Below are 19,956 nucleotides of genomic sequence, written 5' to 3' on the forward strand. Positions count from 1 at the left end.
GAGCATTATTCTCTTTTAAACTGCCAACTTACTAACTGGTTTTTGCAAATTTTAAATATCCCATTTATCTGCTTTACTCTACCTATGGGCAGACAGTTTCAGGTTTTTTTTCTCTGTTTTTTCAGGCTCAAAATGGAGCATGCATAGTGCTTAATTCCTGGACTCTGATTATGTTTTTTTTCTTCTAATGCCATATGGAAATGTTCCAGTATGGCCTTTGAAACCTCTAAAGGGACCCTTTGAAAAATATGATGTAAACTGTTATATATGTTTTCATGATATACATTCTAGAATATATGAATAGATATTATAGATAAGATATATAGATATAATATATAAAGTAAAAATGCCTAATATTCTCTGTATTTACCTAGAGCTCTTTATAATCATTAATCATAGTTCCTAGTTTTTTTTTATAAATTTATTTATTTTGTTTTATTTATTTATTGGCTGTGTTGGGTCTTTGTTGCTGCACACGGGCTTTCTCTAGTTGCTGCGAATGGGGGCTACTCTTCATTGTGGTGTGCAGGCTCCTCATTGTAGTGGCTTCTCTTGTTGTGGAGCACAGGCCCTAGGCGCGTGAGCTTCAATAGTTGCAGCACATGGGCTCAGTAGTTGTGGCTCACGGGCTCTAGAGCACAGGCTCAATAGTTGTGGCACATGGGCTTTGTTGCTCCGTGGCATGTGGAATCTTCCCAGAGCAGGGCTTGAACCCATGTCCCCTGCATTGGCAGGCGGATTCTTACTCACTGCTCCACCTAGGAAGTCCAGTTCCTAGTATTTTTAAGATCATTTCTTGGGAAAGAAATTTGGACTTGAAATTCAGAGTACCTGAGATTGATTCTTGGCTCTGCTACTAATTCACCATTTGACCTGAAGGAAATCATTTATCATGTCCAGGCTTTGGTTTCTTCATCTATAAAATGCAAATGCTTTAAAAAAAATGCAGATGGTAATATCAATCTTACAGAGTTATAATGAGGATTAAAGAGATAACATATATGTGAAAATGCTTCATGAACAATTAAAGTGCTATAGAAATGTAATATGTTGCTATGAAAAGGTGTTTACTATTATAAACCAAATCAAAACCAAATGACATTTTATTACTAATGCAGCTTTCTCTATCAAAAACACATTGGGTTCATTGCAGCTCTATTTACAATACCTAGGACATGGAAGCAACCTAAATGCCCATCAACAGATGAATGGATAAAGAAGATGTGATACATATATACAATGGAATATTACTCCACCACAAAAAGGAATGAAATTGAGTTATTTGTAGGGAGGTGGGTGGACCTAGCATCTGTCATACAGAGCAAAGTAAGCCAGAAAGAGAAAAACAAATACTGTATGTTAACTCATATATATGGAATCTAAAAAAATGGTACTGATGAACCCAGTGACAGGGCAAGAATAAAGATGCAGATGTAGAGAATGGACTTAAGGACATGGGTTGGCGGGGTGAAGGGGAACCTGGGATGAAGTGAGAGAGTAGCATTGACATATATACACGACCAAATGTAAAATAGACAGCTAGCAGGAAGCTGCTGCATAAAACAGGGAGATCAACTCCATGATGGGTGATGACTTAGAGGGCTGGGATAGGGAGGGTGGGAAGGAGTCTCAGGGGGAGGGGATATGGGGATATATGTATAAATAGAGCTGAATTGCTTTGTTGTACAGAGAAAACAGGCACAACAGTGTAAAGCATTTATATTCCAGTAAAGAGCTAAAAAAAAAAAGAAAAAAGAAAAAAAAAACCACACACACATTGGGTTTAGGGTAGGGAAAAAAAATACGTGTTGATCAGTGTGGTGATGTTAACCTTGATCCCTTGACTGAGGTGATGCCAGCCAGGACTCACCACAGTAAAGTTCCTAATTTTCCCTTTGTAATTATGTGATACTCTGGGGTGGGTGGAGGGGGGCTACTCTGAGACTGTGCAGATACCCTGTTTCTGTTTAAACTTCTTCCCACTCCTTGGTGGATCTTATTTTGCCTGTAGCAAGATACTGTTGCATTCTGGTGGTCTTTTTCTATTTCTCACATTCCTTGTGTTTATAATTGAAATTCTTCTGAAAGAAAGTGCTGTCACTTCTCTCCCCGACCCGACCCATTTCTTTATTTGTTTAGTTATTGACATCAGTATGGACTCATGAATATTTCCTTTTTCTTTGAGTGATAATTAAATATCAACACTATCAATATTTTATTCTTCAAGTTGTTTCATTTTGGGCGTTCTGGATGGTTTTTATGTCCCTTTGATATGCATTTTGTTTTGTTTTGTTTAGTGTGCTGGCACCACCAAATGCTCTAGTCTCATCTTTTGTTTTCCCTACTCTAGCCGTGAAATCAGTTAGTTCTCCAAGGAGCCCTGATTCCTTTTATGAAAGAATGGCATTTAAAAATCAAATCTCGATGCTAAATATGCCTCATTGTTACTGGAGTCCCACTGCTTGCAGCCCCTTTCAGTGGAGGTAGGAAAAAATTATGTGTAAATATAATGCATGCACATGTCTATATTTATCTGTATCTATAAATAAAGGAGTCCATACTGACACCTCTGACTCCAGTTTAGCAGCAGAATGAATACTCTTTCCTTATTTGTAATTTTTCTCCAGGTGAGAAATCTGGCTCTGATTGTCTACAATGTATTTACTTATTAAAAGTAGGTAAAGTCCTTTCAGAATTTCTAACCTACACCCCAGTGAGAAACAAATTTACTAACTAGAGTACTTAACTCCTTTCAGTGTGGTTATGTGACTCGTTTGTAATACACTTAGATTCATTTGTCAGTATCTGTAGCCCATCCTTCTTGCCACGTCCTGGTGGGTTTTTTAAATTTATATAAAGTTTATTCTTTGTGGTAAACAGGTGTATGGGTTTTCAACAAATGCATAGAATTGTGTGTCCACTAACCACAGTTCCCTATACAAACTTTCTATCACCCACCTAATTCCCCCATGATACATAATAATAGAGACCCACTCTCTCCATTCCCACAGATCCTGGCAACCACCAACCTGCTTTCCTACCTATAGCTTTTTGCCTTTTCCAGAGTGTTATGTAAGTGAAATCATGCATTATATGTCTTTTAGGTCTGGCTTCTTTCTCTTAGCAAAATGCATTTAAAATTCATCTATACTGTGTGATTCAGTAGTTCATTTCTTTTTATTTCTGAGTAGTATTCCATTGTATGGAGGTACCACACTTTGTTTATCCATTTACGAGGGTAAGTCAAAAATTATCCGCACTCCAGTTATATTAAAACTTCTGGGGCTTCCTAGGTGGTGCAGTGGTTGAGAATCTGCCTGCCAATGCAGGGGACACAGGTTCAATCCCTGCTCCAGGAAGATCCCACATGCCACGGAGCAACTAAGCCCGTGTGCCACAATTATTGAGCCTGCGCTTTAGAGCCCCTGAGCCACAACTATTGAGCCCATGTGCCACAACTACTGAAGCCCACGCGCCTAGAGCCCGTGCTCCGAAACAGGAGAAGCCACGGCAATGAGGAGCCCTCACCACAACAAAGAGTAGCCCCCGCTCCCCGCGACTAGAGAAAGCAACAACGAAGACCCAACACAGCCAATAAATAAATAAATAAATAAATAAATAAATAAATAAATAAATAAATTCATTAAAAAAAATTCTGTAAATTCTACAGCCAGAGTGTGGATAATTTTTGACTCATCCTCATACAATACTTGTTGAAGGACATCTGGGTTGTTTTCAATGCTTGGTGACCATGATTAAAGCTACTATACATATTTGCATAGATTTTTGTGTGAACATGTTTTCATTTCCTTTGAGTAGATACCTAGGAGTGGGATTGCTGGGTAATATGGTAGGTATGTGTTTAACCGTATAAGAAACTGACCAACTATTTTCCAAAGTGCCTGTATCATGTGCATTCCCATGAGGAATTTATAAGAATTCCAGTTGTTTCACATCCTCACAGCATTTGGTATTCCTACTTTTTAGTTTTTTTTAAATATTTTAATAGGTTTTAAACAGCTAAATATTAAAACTAAGCTCAAGATATTCAAACTAGGTAGATGTGTGCATTTTGCCATTACCTCAAAATGTCTCAAAGAAAAATGTGAAAATATTAAGAAATATCAGAAACTGAGAGGTAGAGGAAGGTATGAGAATAGTTAAGATAGCTATTTTTATACTCTTTTTTCCTTCTTTCATTTTACTTATTCAAGCTGCTGGAAAGACTAAATGATAGGTAGAAGTCACTCTGCATAAAAAGATGAGAAAATTGAGCCTGATTTTGACAAATGATGGATTTAAGTTTCTGAAGAGGCAAAAAGAGTGGGATTCAGAGAAAAGATGCAGGATTTGGCCAAAGAAACAAGAGGAGGGGGCACCTTTTTCAATGTAAAGAGAGAGAGAGAGAAGAACCAGTAATAGAGCTGTTTTTCTCTCTTCTAAAACCTTCTCTATTTCAATAAACCTCATCCACAGGTCCTCCTTTCCCCTCCCATTTCTCTACAAGCTCCCAAGCCTCTAAAACTTTATTGATAAATGGCCAGTCTTGTACTACTCAAGAAGATACAATATTATCAATCATTCTAATTTAATATACATTTACGGAGTCTCAGCTTTGTACAGAATATACTAGTATTAGGCTGTGATGGATACTGAGAATCACGATGATGGTGAAGTCAGAAACATGTACTTTTCCATTTTACAAGGGAGATTTTGATAAGTGTTATAGCAGATATACAAAGTGCTTTGGGGATATAGGAGAGAGAAAATATAACTACGGGAGTAAGGATTAAGAGGGGCTTTACAGAGAAGGTAATATTTAAACGAGATGTTAAGGGAAAGATAATACTTTTTGATGTGTACAGATGGAAGCAAAGGATTCCAAAAGGAACATATACATTACAGAAAATATGGAGAAAGCAAATTAAAGACGATGCCATTTAAATTGTTTTCCTTTCATAATGATTTTATTCTCCCAACTGTTGCAATTAACTCTTCATCCAACTTGACTTTTGGAGAGGGGATGTTTCAATCTCAACCTCATGTCTCAGCCACCTCTGGGCGACTTCCTACAGCTTCTTTGTACAAAGAAGGAGGGTAGTATAAATGCAATTCTATCTCCTCAGAGTAATGGGGTTGGGCGGGGGATGTATACTTTTGGAGAACTCTGAGCACAAGATTTAGCAAATCTCTCTAGAGGTAGAAATTCATTCATTATTGTGTCTCATAATTTCCCTATCCTTCCTCTTAGTCAACTGCTAAAAACAAAAAACAAAAATAAAAAAACCTAAAAAGTGGATATCAGACACAAAACAAACATAGCCAGAGCAAATTTTAAATGCCAATTGAAAATTAATGTGTATCTCTTCCCACTTTTAATTTTAAGCCATGTAAGCAGAAAGAAGACAAAAGCTAGTTGTGGGCATGAGTTGATATGGTAGGTATGTTTACTACACTAATAGTTAAATGTTCAATTGGCTATCTGTAATCATGGTTTTCATCAAAACTACTACTGGGGAAAACCAATCACCAGCAAGTGAGAGCAGAGCAAAAGTATTCTTTAATTCATAAATGTATAAATATACTTTTTAGGTTTATTATGTTACAAATCATATCTTTAGCCCAAGTTGAACAGAGTATTTGGAACCTATGAATTTGCTTGAATCAAAGGCAAACCACTGAACAAAAGGGAGTTAGGGCTTGACTGAAATGTTAGAATATTTTGCACTTATCTATTTTAAGCCACCTAGAAGGCATCTGGCAAAAGGAGTTGAAAAGCCTGGCTTTTAGAAAGCCCCTTCCCTATCCCCAAACCTTTTCTTTTTTTTTTTAATTTTTTTGGTTTACTTTTTTTCCCCTTCAGAGCTTTATTGAAGTATAGTTGCTTTACAATGTCGTGCTAGTTCCTATCCCCAAATCTCAAACTGAAAGCATTATGAAGTGATGTTAAATAATTTACAATTTTAATTTATATTTAGGGATTTTTTTTCTTCTATAGACTTTCCACTCCATTTCTCCTTAACTCTATTTTAGGCATGACTCTTGTGAAAGAATCCAACTGCTTATTATTTATTTATTTATTTATTTTTTTGGGCGCTCGGGCTTAGTTGCTCCGCAGCATGTGGGATCTTCCTGGGGCAGGTATCAAACCTGTGTCCTCTGCATTGGCAGGCGGATTCTTAACCACTGCGCTACCTAGGAAGCCCCAACTGCTTATTATTGAAACCCCAGTTTCACACGGACAAAAACAACAGTGACTACCTATTGTAGAGGTCACTAATTGGGAAATATTTCCCCCATCTTTCACTGACTGTTTGGGAATGGGATAGAGACCAGTGGGAGGTGAACTTTTACAGTTCTAAAGTTCCTACCTCCATCTCCAAAATCCTCCAAAGAAAGCTCAGAGTAACTGACTTACAACCTACTCTGGTTAGCAGACACTTGGTCCTGTCTAAAACATCCATAAGACATTTGGTCCAAATCAAAATGTCCTTGAAAACTGTTCCTGTTCAAAACATCCATGAGCAGATTTGGTCTAAGCCACATGGTTTTGGACAAGACCAAATATCAGGACCTTTTGTCATGGACCAAATATCTTATGGATGTTTGGACAGGACCAAATGTCCTGCAAAGCCTACCCCAAGAGTAAAATGGTTAAAATTCTGTTCAGAATCCCAAATAGCTCACTCAAAGGTGAGAGATGGGTAAAACAGCCATTACATTCAGCAGCCGTTTCAGGAGCTGGTTGTTTTGGAGTGGGGTCACATGATTCTACAATTCCTAAAAACTCTACATCATGGCCAAATATGCAGAAAAACAGGCCGTCAATTAATTACCAGAATCAATCTATTAGGATTGCATATTATTTGTTTCTGAATAGTGTCATAATGTTGAAAACAAATCCCAATATTGGAATGGGAAACCAAATAGAAGATCTGCCCCTTTTACTGATGAGCTGTGGCACCTAGGAAAAGACATTTAACCCTCTGAAGTTCAGTTTTGTTGTCTAAAAATGTGCATAATATGTCATGCTATCACTGAATTGTTATGAGCATCAAATTAAATCAAACACATGAAAATGTTTACTAACCGGAAAAAAAAATTGCTAAAATGTAAGATATTATTAGGTGTTATTACTGTAGCTTAAGCACTAATACTCCAAAAATTAATATTTATTAGCTATGCTTTCTGAGGGCCAGTTAAAGGAATTTATAATAACTACTTTTTTCTTTTTTTTTGGCCATGATGCATGGTTCGTGGAATCTTATTTGCCTGACCGGAGATCGAACCCTGGCGACAGCAGTGAAAGCGCTAAGTCCTAACCATTGGACCACCAGGGGATTCCCTAAGACTCCCCTTTTCAATCATTGTGCTACACTGCTTAAGAAGCTGTGAAGGGGACTTCCCAGGTGGTGTAGTGGTTAAGAATCTGCCTACCAATGCAGGGCATTTTTTCGATCCCTGGTCCCAGAATGTGCGTCCCCTGGTCTCACATGCCGTGGAGCAACTAAGCCCATGTGCCACAACTACTGAGCCTGTGTGCTGGAGCCTGTAGCCACAACTCTTGAGCCTGTGTGGCACAACTACTGAAGCCCACATGCCTAGAGCCTGTGCTCTGCAACAAGAGATGCCACTGCAATGAGACGCCCACGCACCACAATGAAGACTAGCCCCTGCTCACCACAACTAGAGAAAGCCTACACAGCAATAAAGACTCATTGCAGCCAATAAATAAAATAAATAAAATTTTAAAAATAGCTGTGAAGAATACAGCAATGCAAAAGAATGTGAATGCCACCTATGAAAAATTATTGACAAAAAATTTCAGCTTAAAGCAGGTGAACTTCAAGTTCCAGGAAATTCAGCAGACAAAGGAACACGTTAAAAGACCAAATGGGGTACAATCAGCAAAATGAAGGAGTCATGAAACTTTATAAATTGCAAGGGAAAAAACCAAAATGGAGTAAGGAAATAAATCAACTGCAAAAATATCATTTGTAAGACTTTTTTTTTTTTTTTTGGCCGTGCTGCACAGCTTATGGGACCTTAGTTCCCTGACCAGAGATCGAACCCACACCCTTGGCAGTGTAAGCTCGGAGTCCTAACTGCTGGACCACCAAGGAATTCCCTATAAGACAATTTGAGAAATTTGAACACCACCTGGATATTTGACAGTACTCTTGTGCAAGAGAATCTGTGGCTATGTTTTTAAAAATAGCCCTGATGTTTCAGGAACACATTTATAGACAAAATATCTCAGATTTGCTTCAAAATAATACAGTGGGTCACGGCAGGGGGTAAGGGTGGGGAGATGGGTGGCAGTATAGGTGAAACGAGTTTGACCATAAGTTGACAATTGTTGAAGGTGGGTAGTAACTCTATGGGAGTTCAGCGTACCATTCTATTTTGCATATATTTGAAAGGTCAAACAGAATGAAAGTGGCATATAACTCCGCTAGGGAATACTTATTATTCTAAGATGAATATAACCAATCACCATCTACCAAACCACTTCAAAATCCTACTGGTAGTAGTCACTACAGCAATACACCGCAAACTATCACTCAAGTAGATACTGAACACACTCCTGGTTTTTTTTTTTTTTTATTTTATTTTATTTTATTTTATTTTATTTTTTTTGGGGGTACATCAACTGTTACACTCCTGGTTTTTACAGGTGCCTCACTGCCATAACCAACTTGTTCTGCTGTAAACTCATGTACTCTTTGTTACATACATTGTATAAAAACTTGCCAAATCCCATTTTAAACCTCTGATAATGTGTAGAACTGTTACCTTGATGATTCATCCTGTAAGGACAGGATGTTACTAAGTTAGCTGAACAAAGGGGAGTAGTATTGTAGCACAGGGGCTAAGTGATCTCTTCCATTAGAAACTGTATCCCTTAGGAATGACATTTGGCAACAGATAATAGAAAAAGCAACTTACTATGGTTTATTCTAAAGGGATTTTTTTTTTCTTGTAGAACAAGAAGTTCAGTGGAAGACAGTAGCTGGTGTTGGTTTAACACCTTAAGAATGTCAGGGTCTAGGTCTTTAATTCTCTTGAGCTTTTCCTCTTTGTAAAAATAGCTGCTACAGCTCCAGTTATCCCATCTGTGTTCCAGGGAAGAAGGTGGAATGGATAAAGAGTAAAAGACCCAAGCCAGATGAGTCTGTTCCTTTTTATCTGAAAACAGTAGCTTTTCTAGAATCCCTGTAAAAGATTTCCATTTACATATGATACAGAACTAGGTCAAAGGGTTCCTGATAAGCACAGAGTGGGAAAATTAAGCTTTTAAAACTTGACACATTTCTATCCCCCCAAAACTGGATTCTCTTGGTAAAAGCAGAGAATGGATACTGGGTTGGTAACTAACCATGTAGGCTACCAAATCCATTTAACCTGAGGTCTCCAACATTTCAAATTTTTTATTTTTTGGCTCATGGTTGACCTAAATCCATCTTTTAATAAAGGAGGGATGGAAAGACAGGTAGATGTATGTATATATGTATGTCACAAATATGCATTAGGAATTTGTGACCAAACTCATTTATTAGGATCCTATTTGTATCTATATTGTGATGTTTTGGGGTTTCAAAAGTGCCAATTAACTGTACCTCATCTCTGGGTTTTGAATGAAATTGAGATGACAGGTGGGGTTAGATTACCTGCTTTATTAGTCGTAAAACTAGATTAAACATAACTTGGGGGACTTCCCTGGTGGTCCAGTGGTTAAGAATCCGTCTTGCAATGCAGGGGACACCAGTTGGATCCCTGGCTGGGGAACCGAGATCCCACATACTGCAGGGCAACTAAGCCCGCGAGCTGCCAACTACTGAGCTCTCGAGCCACAACTAGAGAGAAACCTACCCGCCACAACGAAAGACCCCGCATGCTGAAACTAAGACCTGATGCAGCAAAAATAAATAAAAATTAAAAAAAATTAAAAAACAAACATAATGAGTTGGAAGATAAAATGAATGGCTTTCTTCCTCCCAAGGCATACTTTAGAACAAGCTTATGGGAATAACTGGATACGCAGAGCACTCTTACCCAGTCTGTGGATCACACAGAGGAAGCCATAGAGTGGAAGACCTCCACATCTGCCTTTTAGAGCAGCGGTCTCCAACTTTTTGGCACCAGGGATCAGGTTCATGGAAGACAATTTTTCCACAGACTGGGGGGTGGGGAAGGGAGATGGTTCAGGTGGTTAATGTGAGCGATAGGGAGCGATGGGGAGTGGCAGGTGAAGCTTTGCTCACTCAGTACCAATCCACAGCCCGGGGACTGGGGACCTCTGTTTTAGACGATGCCCTTAGGGAATGCCAACAGAACAGACTCCCTTGGGGAGTGAGGTAAACAAAAGGACCAAGCCTCTTCCCCTCTCAATATGTTAAGGACTGGAGGCAGGAATACGGAGAGAAGCGACATGTCACCCCTATATGAGAGAGAATTTCTAGGTTCTCATTTACATAGACGTTCCCTGAGAGTTCTTTTATGAGAACATTTAGTAAAGGCTGGAAACCTATTATAAAAATATGAGTAGGAAACGCAAGCACATTATTTCTCACTGAAAGATAATCGACAGTAAATCACGCGGGATCTTCGTTGAGACATGTGGGATCTTTTCGTCACGGCACTCGGGTTTTCTCTCTCTAATGTGGTGCTCAGGCTCCAGGGCATGTGGACTCAGTAGTTATGGTGTGTAGGCTGCTTCTCCCATGGCATGTAGGATCTTCGTTCCCCAACCAGGGATTGAACCTGCATCCCCTGCATTGGAAGGTCGATTCTTTACCACTGGACCACCAGGGAAGTCCCAAGGTCTTAGCTTAAATAAACATGCTTCTCATTGAAGTACAATATGTTCTTAGCAGAATATCTGGTTTTTCTAAGTTGGCTGCCAACAAAAACATCTACACATGGATAATCAATGTTACACAAAAAAAGTGTAAATAGCAACTTCCCTGGTGGTGCAGTGGTTAAGAATCCGCCTGCCAACGCAGGGGACAGGGGTTTGAGCCCTGGTCCGGGAAGATTTCACATGACACAGAGCAGCGAAGCCTGTGTGCCACAACTACTGAGCCTGTGATCTAGAGCCTGTGAGCCACAATTATTGCGCCCATGTGCTGCAACTACTGAAGCCCACATGCCTAGAGCCTGGGCTCCACAACATGGGAAGCTATGGCACTGAGAAGCCTGTGCACCACAACGAAGAGTAGCCCCCACTCACCACAACTAGAGAAAGACCAAGCACAGCAACAAAGAACCAACACAGCCAAAAAAAAAAAAAAAAAAAAAAAAAAAAGGGAGGCGGGAAACATATACAGACAACACATTATGAAAGAGAAGACTGCAGTTTATTGAGTGGGAGAAAAATTAGAGGTGAAGGTGACTAGTGGTAATGAGTAAATATGAAAGTGAGAGGATGATTAAGACAGATGTAAAGTACTGCTCTTGTGATGGATAATTTCAACTTGACTGGGTTACAGTGCCCAGATAAATATCTGGGCTTAACATTACTTCTGGGTGTGTCTGTGAAGATGTTTCTGGCTGAGATTAGCATTTGAGTTGGTAAACTGAGTAAAGAGGATTGCCTTGCCCAGTCTGTGTGGGCATCATCCAATCTGCTGAGGGCCTGAATAGAGAAAAGCAGAGGAAAACAGAGTTTGCTCTGTGTGCCAGACTGATTGATCTGGACATTGGTCCTCTGCCCTCAGACTGGACCTTACACCATCGGCTCCCCCCATTCTCAGGACCTGGACTTGCACCATTGATTCTCAGGTCTTCAGGCACAGACTGGAACTTTCTCGGGTCTCCAGCTTGCGGGAGGCTGATTGCCTCCAGTCTTCCCGGCCTTTATAATTATGTGAGCCAATTCATTATAATAAATCTCTTTGTATATGTAAATGTCTTTTAATGGTTCTGTTTCTTTACAGAACATTTATACAGTTCCCTAAGAACATTTATTGGTTTCCTTTCACCTACCAGTACATTAAGATACATATTAGCCAAGTCCCTCAGATGATGTACACTATTTCCAGCAATGAGAAACAAAAAGCAATCATCAAAAGCTTTATTTGTGCACAGTTAAGGGAAAATACTCAATAAAAACAAATGCCAGGCCCCTGGCTCAAATCTTGAAACTGCACAACACAGATTCAGATTACGCAAGCTGTAGATCAGTCTGTGATTTAGAGACTCTTACCGGGCAAAAGGTAGCAGCCGAGTGAACATTAACCTGTCCATGGATCAAGACACAAAGAAAACTAAAGCTCCAGTCTTGGAAATTCTTGTCACTTACCTTTCCATATTTTATTTTGGCTTCTAGAATGAAACTATTCCTTGTTCTGGAAACACTGATTTTTTTAGATGCATCAAATTAACCAGAGGTTCCTGATAGTGGAAGGCTCAGGGACAGCTCTGGCCTCGAATGGCCAGTTCTGCCACCACGAAGGCTGTTTATAATAAAGACAGGGGAGTTCCCTGGTGGCCTAATGGTTAGAATTCTGGACTTTCACTGCCATGGCCCAGGTTCAATCCCTGGTTGGGGAACTGAGAGCCTGCACGCTGTGAGGCACAGTGAAATGATATGAGATGGAATGGAATGGAACGAAATGAAATAGACAGAGCAATCTGGGTATAAGCTGCCTTGCAGTTCCCATTGTCCAGGACTTACTTCTCTGCAGCCAGTAGACAAAGGCAATTATTATGAGATTATGGCAGTGATTTGGAACAAGAGCTGTTTGGGACATTATGTTTTCGGAAGAAAATAGCTATTGGAATTCTGTTCCAGTCATCAAGATATTAGATAGCTTCTCACCTCCTCTCCCAGGGACAGGCTGACCTAGTGTGGTGTGTTCTTACTGGTAGTCCTGGGGGAGATACAGGTAAAAATCTAACTGACGGGACTTCCCTGGTGGTGCAGTGGATCGGACATGTAGGCCGCAACTGGGAGTTTGTGTGCCACAACTAAGGAGATGGTGAGATGCAACTAAGGAGCCTGCCTGCCGCAACTAAGACCCCATGCAACCAAATAAATTTAAAAAAAAATCAAATTGACATTTCACTTTCCTGAGCCTCACTTTATGCAGGTAGAAATGCTGTCTTGGTTATAGTGATATTAGTATGTCATAGTTTTAAATGCAGCAATACTCTTGGAGGGAAAAAACTGCCATTCAAACTCAGAATGTATAGTGTTTACTTTGGCACAACATGGATATCCCATTTTCTATCATTATGGCAATACAGGATATCAGTAACAACATCCAGATCTTGGATAGTAATTAATTGTTGGTAAAGATGTGGAAATTAGAACACTTATACCTTTTATGATGGTGGGAATGTCAAATGGTATAGCCACTTTGGAAAACAGTCTAGCAGTTCCTCAAAGTGTTAAACATAGCTACTGTATGATCCAGTAGTTCCATTCCTAGGTATACACACAAGAGAATTGAAAACATGTTCATTAAAACTTGTACAGAAATGTTCACAGCAGTATCACTCTTGATAGCCCCAAAAGGAAATAAGCCAAATATCCATCAATTGATGAAAGGATAATAAAAAGTGGTATATCCATACCATAGGATATTATTTAGCAATAAAAACAGCTGAGGTACTGACACATGCTACAACTTGATGAACCTTGAAAACACTGCTAAGCCAGTCAGTTTCAAAGGATCATACATTATGATCTCATTTATATGAAATATCTAGATGAGGCAAATTTATAGAGACAGAAAGTAAATTAGTCATTGGCTAGGGTTCTGGGGGACAGGGGGAGACTGGAGGGAGATGTCTAAGGGGAATGGGATATCTTTTTTGAGGTAATGAAATCTTCTAAAATTGATTGTGGTGATGGATGCACAACTCTGTAAATATACTAAGAGCCATCGAATTGTACACTTTAAATGGGTAAATTGTATGATATATAAATCACACCTCAATAAAGCTGGGTTATTTTAATCCAAATGTCAGTAAAAGTTCAAACATATTCAAAGACTTAAAAATGAAATTTCAGAAAAAATGTTTAAAATCTGGAGAAAGAAAATTATAATAAAGTTACTTAGAATTAGCTATTCTAGTATATTAACTTGAACTACAAAATATCTTCCAACACTGACATAGATATAATTCTCTACACCAAGTCAACTAATTTAGTTATCAATTACAACAAGTTATCTCGACGCATTCACTAGAAAGAGATTACTATTTAAAGGTCTACATCCTATGGGTGTTTACTGTCATTCTCTCATGCATCCTCTGTGCCTATTCTCAAATAGCCAAGTTTCCCCACATTCTTTAGGGATGTGACTTCCAATATTTTACCAAAAAAACCCATATTCAAAACAACTTCCAAATACCATATAGGAAACCATTCTGTGCTTCAACAGACATGTTAATATAGACCTTAGTACACTTACAACTTTACTGAAGTGAAAGGTATGACCATATGCTTCTCTGTTGCTAAAAAAGGCAGCCAGGGACTTTCTTGGTGGTGCAGTGGTTAAGAATCCGCCTGCCAATGCAGGGGAAACGGGTTTGAGCCCTGGTCTGGGAGGATCCCACATGCCGCAGAGCAACTAAGCCTGTGTGCACAACTACTGAGCCTGTGCTCTAGAGTCCACGAGCCACAATTACTGAAGCCCACACGCCTAGAGCCCGTGCTCCACAAGAGAAGCCACTGCAATGACAAGCCTACACACCACAACGAAGAGTAGCCCCCGCTCACAACTAGAGAATGCCTGCCTACAGCAACAAAGACCCAACACAGCCAATAAATACAGATAAATAAATTTATAAAAGAAAAACACAAACAAAAAAACCCTAAAACCAAAACCAAAAAACCAAAAAACAAAACCCCCAAAAAACAACCAGGCAGCCAGAGGTAGCAAGTTGTGTAAACTGTAGAGGCATCAAGAGGATGAGAAAATAGGTGGTCCCTAGGCAGTTGATCTTGAGGAAATTTGGTCCAGAAGTCAAGAACTGAAAGCTGGCCAGAAAGACCTTGTGAACCACTTAGAGTTATTGGTTTCCACTCCCATCACTCTAACTCCCAGGACCTGTATCAACAAACTCCCAAATCTACCTCCAATTCTGGAGCTTCATCCTGTCAGGACCATATCAAAAGAGGCCTAATTTACCAATGCAGATGTGAACAATGAGCTGGTTATCCTTCGAGCCAGAACAGAGAGAAAAGAGCTGAAGAAGGGTAGGGAGATATTCCGGGTGTGCAATAGTGGTGTAAAAGGGCAGGTTGTCAAAACTTCAGAAATGTTGTGAGCTGTTTAACAGCATGGCCATGGTTAAATTTCCAGGGTAGGAAGTCAGCAAATGCTACAAATTCTTAAACATTTACCAGCACATCACAGGCTGACACTGGATGGGCATCTGAAACGTTCCTAACAAGCTTTAACTTTTATCACATAAACACAATTACGGCAAATGTCCACCTCTTGTGCCCACAGTCATTAATGTCATTTTCAGAGATAGTGTAGCTGAATAATATTTTTCTTTAGCCAAATTTTCAAGCAGTTTTGAAAATTATGTAATATTTTCTGTAAAAAATGCACAGAAATAGTAAGTTGAACCAAATGAAATCAATATTTTTGAAAGTCAAGACAATCAAACATCAGCAATTTCATATGGTTCAACCTAAGTACACCCATCTCCCAGCCTGAGAAACAGAACATTACCCAGTTAGAACTCAGCATCTCCATCAGCTATCACACTCCCCTCCTTCCTTCCATCCCTCAGAAGTGATTGCTCTCCTGAATTTATCATTCTTTCTCATATCTGTATAAACTTTAACCACGTCAGCATCTCTAAACAGTTTACATCTTTCTTATTTACATAGTATTTATATAGAATAATATATGCATTCTGCTACTTGCATTATTTGCTCAATACTGTCTGACTCATCCATGTTGACACATGCAGCTCTTGTTCATTTTCACTGATGTAGTTTACATAAACAATTTACTTAACTCTTTTCCTGTTGGACATTTAGTTAGGATTTATTTATTTTTTACTATTATAAAGAATATCACAACATTCTTGAATATATCCCCTTGGTTAAGTGTGCAACAAATTTTAAATTTTGCATTCCTTGATTCTAGGGGTTTTAGGCATCTTTTCCCCCCACATTGTTTTGGACTTTCCTCTTGTGTGCATTGCCTATCCTTATTTTATTTTTATTATTATTTTTTTTATTGATTGATTGCCATCCTGAGTGGCATGTGGGATCTTAGTTCTCTGACCAGGGATAGAACCTGTGCCCCCTGCAGTGGAAGCACAGAGTCCCAACCACTGGACCTACCAGGGAAGTCCCGCCTATTTATTCTTTAGTCACTTTTCTACTGGATTGTCTCTCTTACTAATTTAAAGGATTTTATAACCCTTTAGTATATGTTAATACATTAAATATTTAATATATTTTATTATAGTTAACATTTAGTGTAAATATAAACTATACAAAATTATGTTAATATTTATTAACATTTAACTTATTAGTAAATATATTTAATATGAAATATATAAAGGTATTTTATATTTTGAATATTGGTTACATGCTGTGTATCTTTTCCCAGTCAGTGGACTGCTGAAACACTTTATAAAAATGGCATTAGAGTGTATCTTGATGTCTGGCAAACTATGGCCTGCAAGCCAAATCCAGCCCTCTGTCCATTTTTGTAAATAAAGTTTTGCTGGAACACAGCCATGCCCATTCACTTAACTACTGCCTATAGCTGCTTTGAGTAGAGCTGAGTAGTTGAGACAAGAGACATATGGCCCACCAAGCCTACAACATTTACTACCCGGTTCTATACAGAAAAAGTTTGGTGACTCCAGGTTTATTCTGCAGGTGATTTAACCATTCCATTTTGGACAGACAGGGTTGTTTTCCTTTTTAATTAAGAAATATGATGAGCATCCTGTCAACTTTTTTCCCTTGGACTCTCAAACGGAATCCTGGATCAAAGTACAGAAAAAAACTTAAGACTTCTGACGTATCTTAAACTGCTTAAAGTTTTTCAATTTAGATTCCCGTTAACCTCCTCCAAATGGTCTTCTAACGTCACAGCAATAAACACTATTAAAAAATTACTTGATAAACCAAAAATGAAATCTGGCTGAAAACTGCATGAGTATCAAGATAATTTCCTTTGATTTTAATACTTTACAATGTTTGGTATCTTATAAGGTTAAATTCCCACCTAATTCTTTTCTAGAAAGATGATGAATCTCCTACAGCCTCTTCGTTCTTCAGAATGAACATCGGAACCAATTTACCAGTTAAAAACACAGGGTTCTTAGAGATGAGCATCTAAATTCTAGCTCTGCTGCTTACAAACTGGGGCTTTAGGCAGTTATCTAACCTCTCTAGGCACAAGTTTTCTTTCTGAAGACAGACTTTTCTTTCTGCCACAGAGCTGTTCTGAGGGTTAAAAGAAATAACATGTAGGGGACATCCCTAGTGGTCCAGTGGTAAAGAATCTGCCTTCCAATGCAGAGGACACAGTTGATCCCTGGTCGGGGAATTAGATTCCCACATGCTGCAGGGCAGCTAACTGCCAACTACTGTGTGTGCACGCCTCAACGATGGAGCCTGCATGCCGCACACTACAGAGACCATGCGCCCTGGAGCCTGCACGCCGCAACTAAAAAAGAAGACTCGCATGCCACAATAAAGAGCCCACACACCCCAACCAAAGATCCCATGTACCTCATCGAAGATACTAAGGCCAAAAAAAATAAAAATAAAAAAGGAGGGGGCAGTATTTAAAAAAAAAGAAAGAGAAAAGAAAGAACATGTAAAGGGCTTAGCACAGAATCTGGAAGAGTAAGTACCCAAATATTTGTCAAATGAGAGGAGTAGTTAAATATTGTCCACACAAAAAAATCTTTCCAGCAATTTCACTAAATCTATAAATTAATCAGAAAAAACTGGGCACTGATAAGCATTAACTAGGTATCAGTTGACATACTGTCAATAAAAAAAATTCACCAAGAGAATTGCACTAAACCTATAAATTGAGAGAATTTCCATTTTCACAGGGGTCAATCTTCCTACACTGGAATTTGGTACTATTTTTTATCTTATGGCTCAGGAATTTTTAGAGCCAGAACTGGCTTTTTGCCACTGTTCCACAAGCACTCAAAGAGAGAAAATTACAAAGTTCTAGAAAACATGGAAAATCTTTACTCTCCTTGCAGATTCACAATGCATATTATCCTTTCAAGACAAAGTGGTCGTGGTAATTCATATGGCTCTACTTAAGAATCTTATGAATCAAACCCTAACTTCTGTAGTTCATCAAATCTAAGACATCAATTTTTCGATGCACTCGTTATTGTACGTACTACTAACAAAAAAAAGCTTGATACCAAATCTAAATTTACACCATTTAAGATGCATCGCAATTTCAGAGACATTAAAATATATTTAAAAAATCTATCTTAGGTGAAATTGTTAGAATTCAAATAGAGTGGGATAAGATATCCCTCATTATAGTAACAAAATACATAAAATACTTTGGAATAATCTTACCAAAATATGTTAAGTATGCTCAATCATCAATCACTCTGTACTTGGGAAGCCACTTTCTTGCTAAAATTTATTTGTAACTCCAAAATCAGCACTAATAGCACTTCCATGGTCTTGCATGAACCATGCATGCTTCAGAGCAGCAAAAAATGTCACCTGATGTGCCACCTGGTTGTTCCAGGCTGAGGCCGAATAAAGTGACACTGCTTTTCATTTCAGGTCTCATTATGGTAAACATCCTTTCCATGGCCCATTTAGTGCCACATTTTTTGGTATTCCTGTGCTTTTGGGTGGTGAGTTTGTTGTTTAAAATGGCCCCCAAGCATAGTGCTACCTAGCATCCCTACAGCAAGAAGGCTGTGATGTGCCATTTGGAAAAAATACATGTGTTACAAAAGCTTTGTTCAGGCATACATTATAGTGCTGTAAATTGTGAATTCAATGTATACTAAATGAAACAATATATACTAAATAAAGTGTTTTTAAACAGAAAACACACATAAAACAAGGCTATCCATTGATGAGTTGATGAAAATGCTGTGACCAGAGGCTCACAGGAATCTAACCCTGTATTCCCCCTAGGAGCAATGGTTCACTATTCACTAATTCGTGGTTCACAGCAACTTCACAGAACCTAACTACCGTCAATAAAAAGAATCTACTGCATTTGACATCTAGAGCTTTGCTATTATTCTTTCGTAAATTTAATCTCTTATTATATACTACTTTACTTGAAATATAGGAAATACACAGAACTTTAAAACTTTTACTTAGAGGAAAGGCTGGTTCAGATAAATGAAACACTACCATGTTCCCGCACAGAAAGTAGTAAGGACTGCAAAATTTCTCTTCCTTCTCAAAAGTAAACCTCTTATTTTGTGGATCCACAAGAATTTTCACATTATATAAAGACCAGTATCAGACATATTCTTTTGTTGTTTTAACTGGAATATCTCTAGAAATGTCTGTGGTTGGTTTAAGATAGAACTAAGACCCCAAGGCACAGTTAAAAATCCTGTTATTGGGGCTTCCTAGGTGGCGCAGTGGTTAAGAATCTGCCTGACAATGCAGAGGTCACAGGTTCGATCCCAGCTCCAGGAAGATCCCACATGCCACGGAGCAACTAAGCCCGTGTGCCAAAAAAAAAAAAAAAAAAAAGCCTGTTATTGCCATTTGACTTAAAACCAATATGAGCTTCCATTGCTTTTAAAACAGACAATACAAAGTATTCTTTATGACTACTCACAATGTGCAATTACGTATCAATGTATATGTAGCTCTGTTTCCCTTTTAGCCTGTAAGCCTGTAAACTCCCTTTCTCATGAGGCAGGAGTCAACTTGTTTATTCACTGCTTGTGCTTTTTCGTCTATCCCCTTCAAATTTCTTCACCTTGATGTATCACTGGGTT

Source organism: Hippopotamus amphibius, chromosome 11 (genome assembly GCF_030028045.1).
Source record: "Hippopotamus amphibius kiboko isolate mHipAmp2 chromosome 11, mHipAmp2.hap2, whole genome shotgun sequence".
Lineage (NCBI taxonomy): Eukaryota > Metazoa > Chordata > Mammalia > Artiodactyla > Hippopotamidae > Hippopotamus > Hippopotamus amphibius.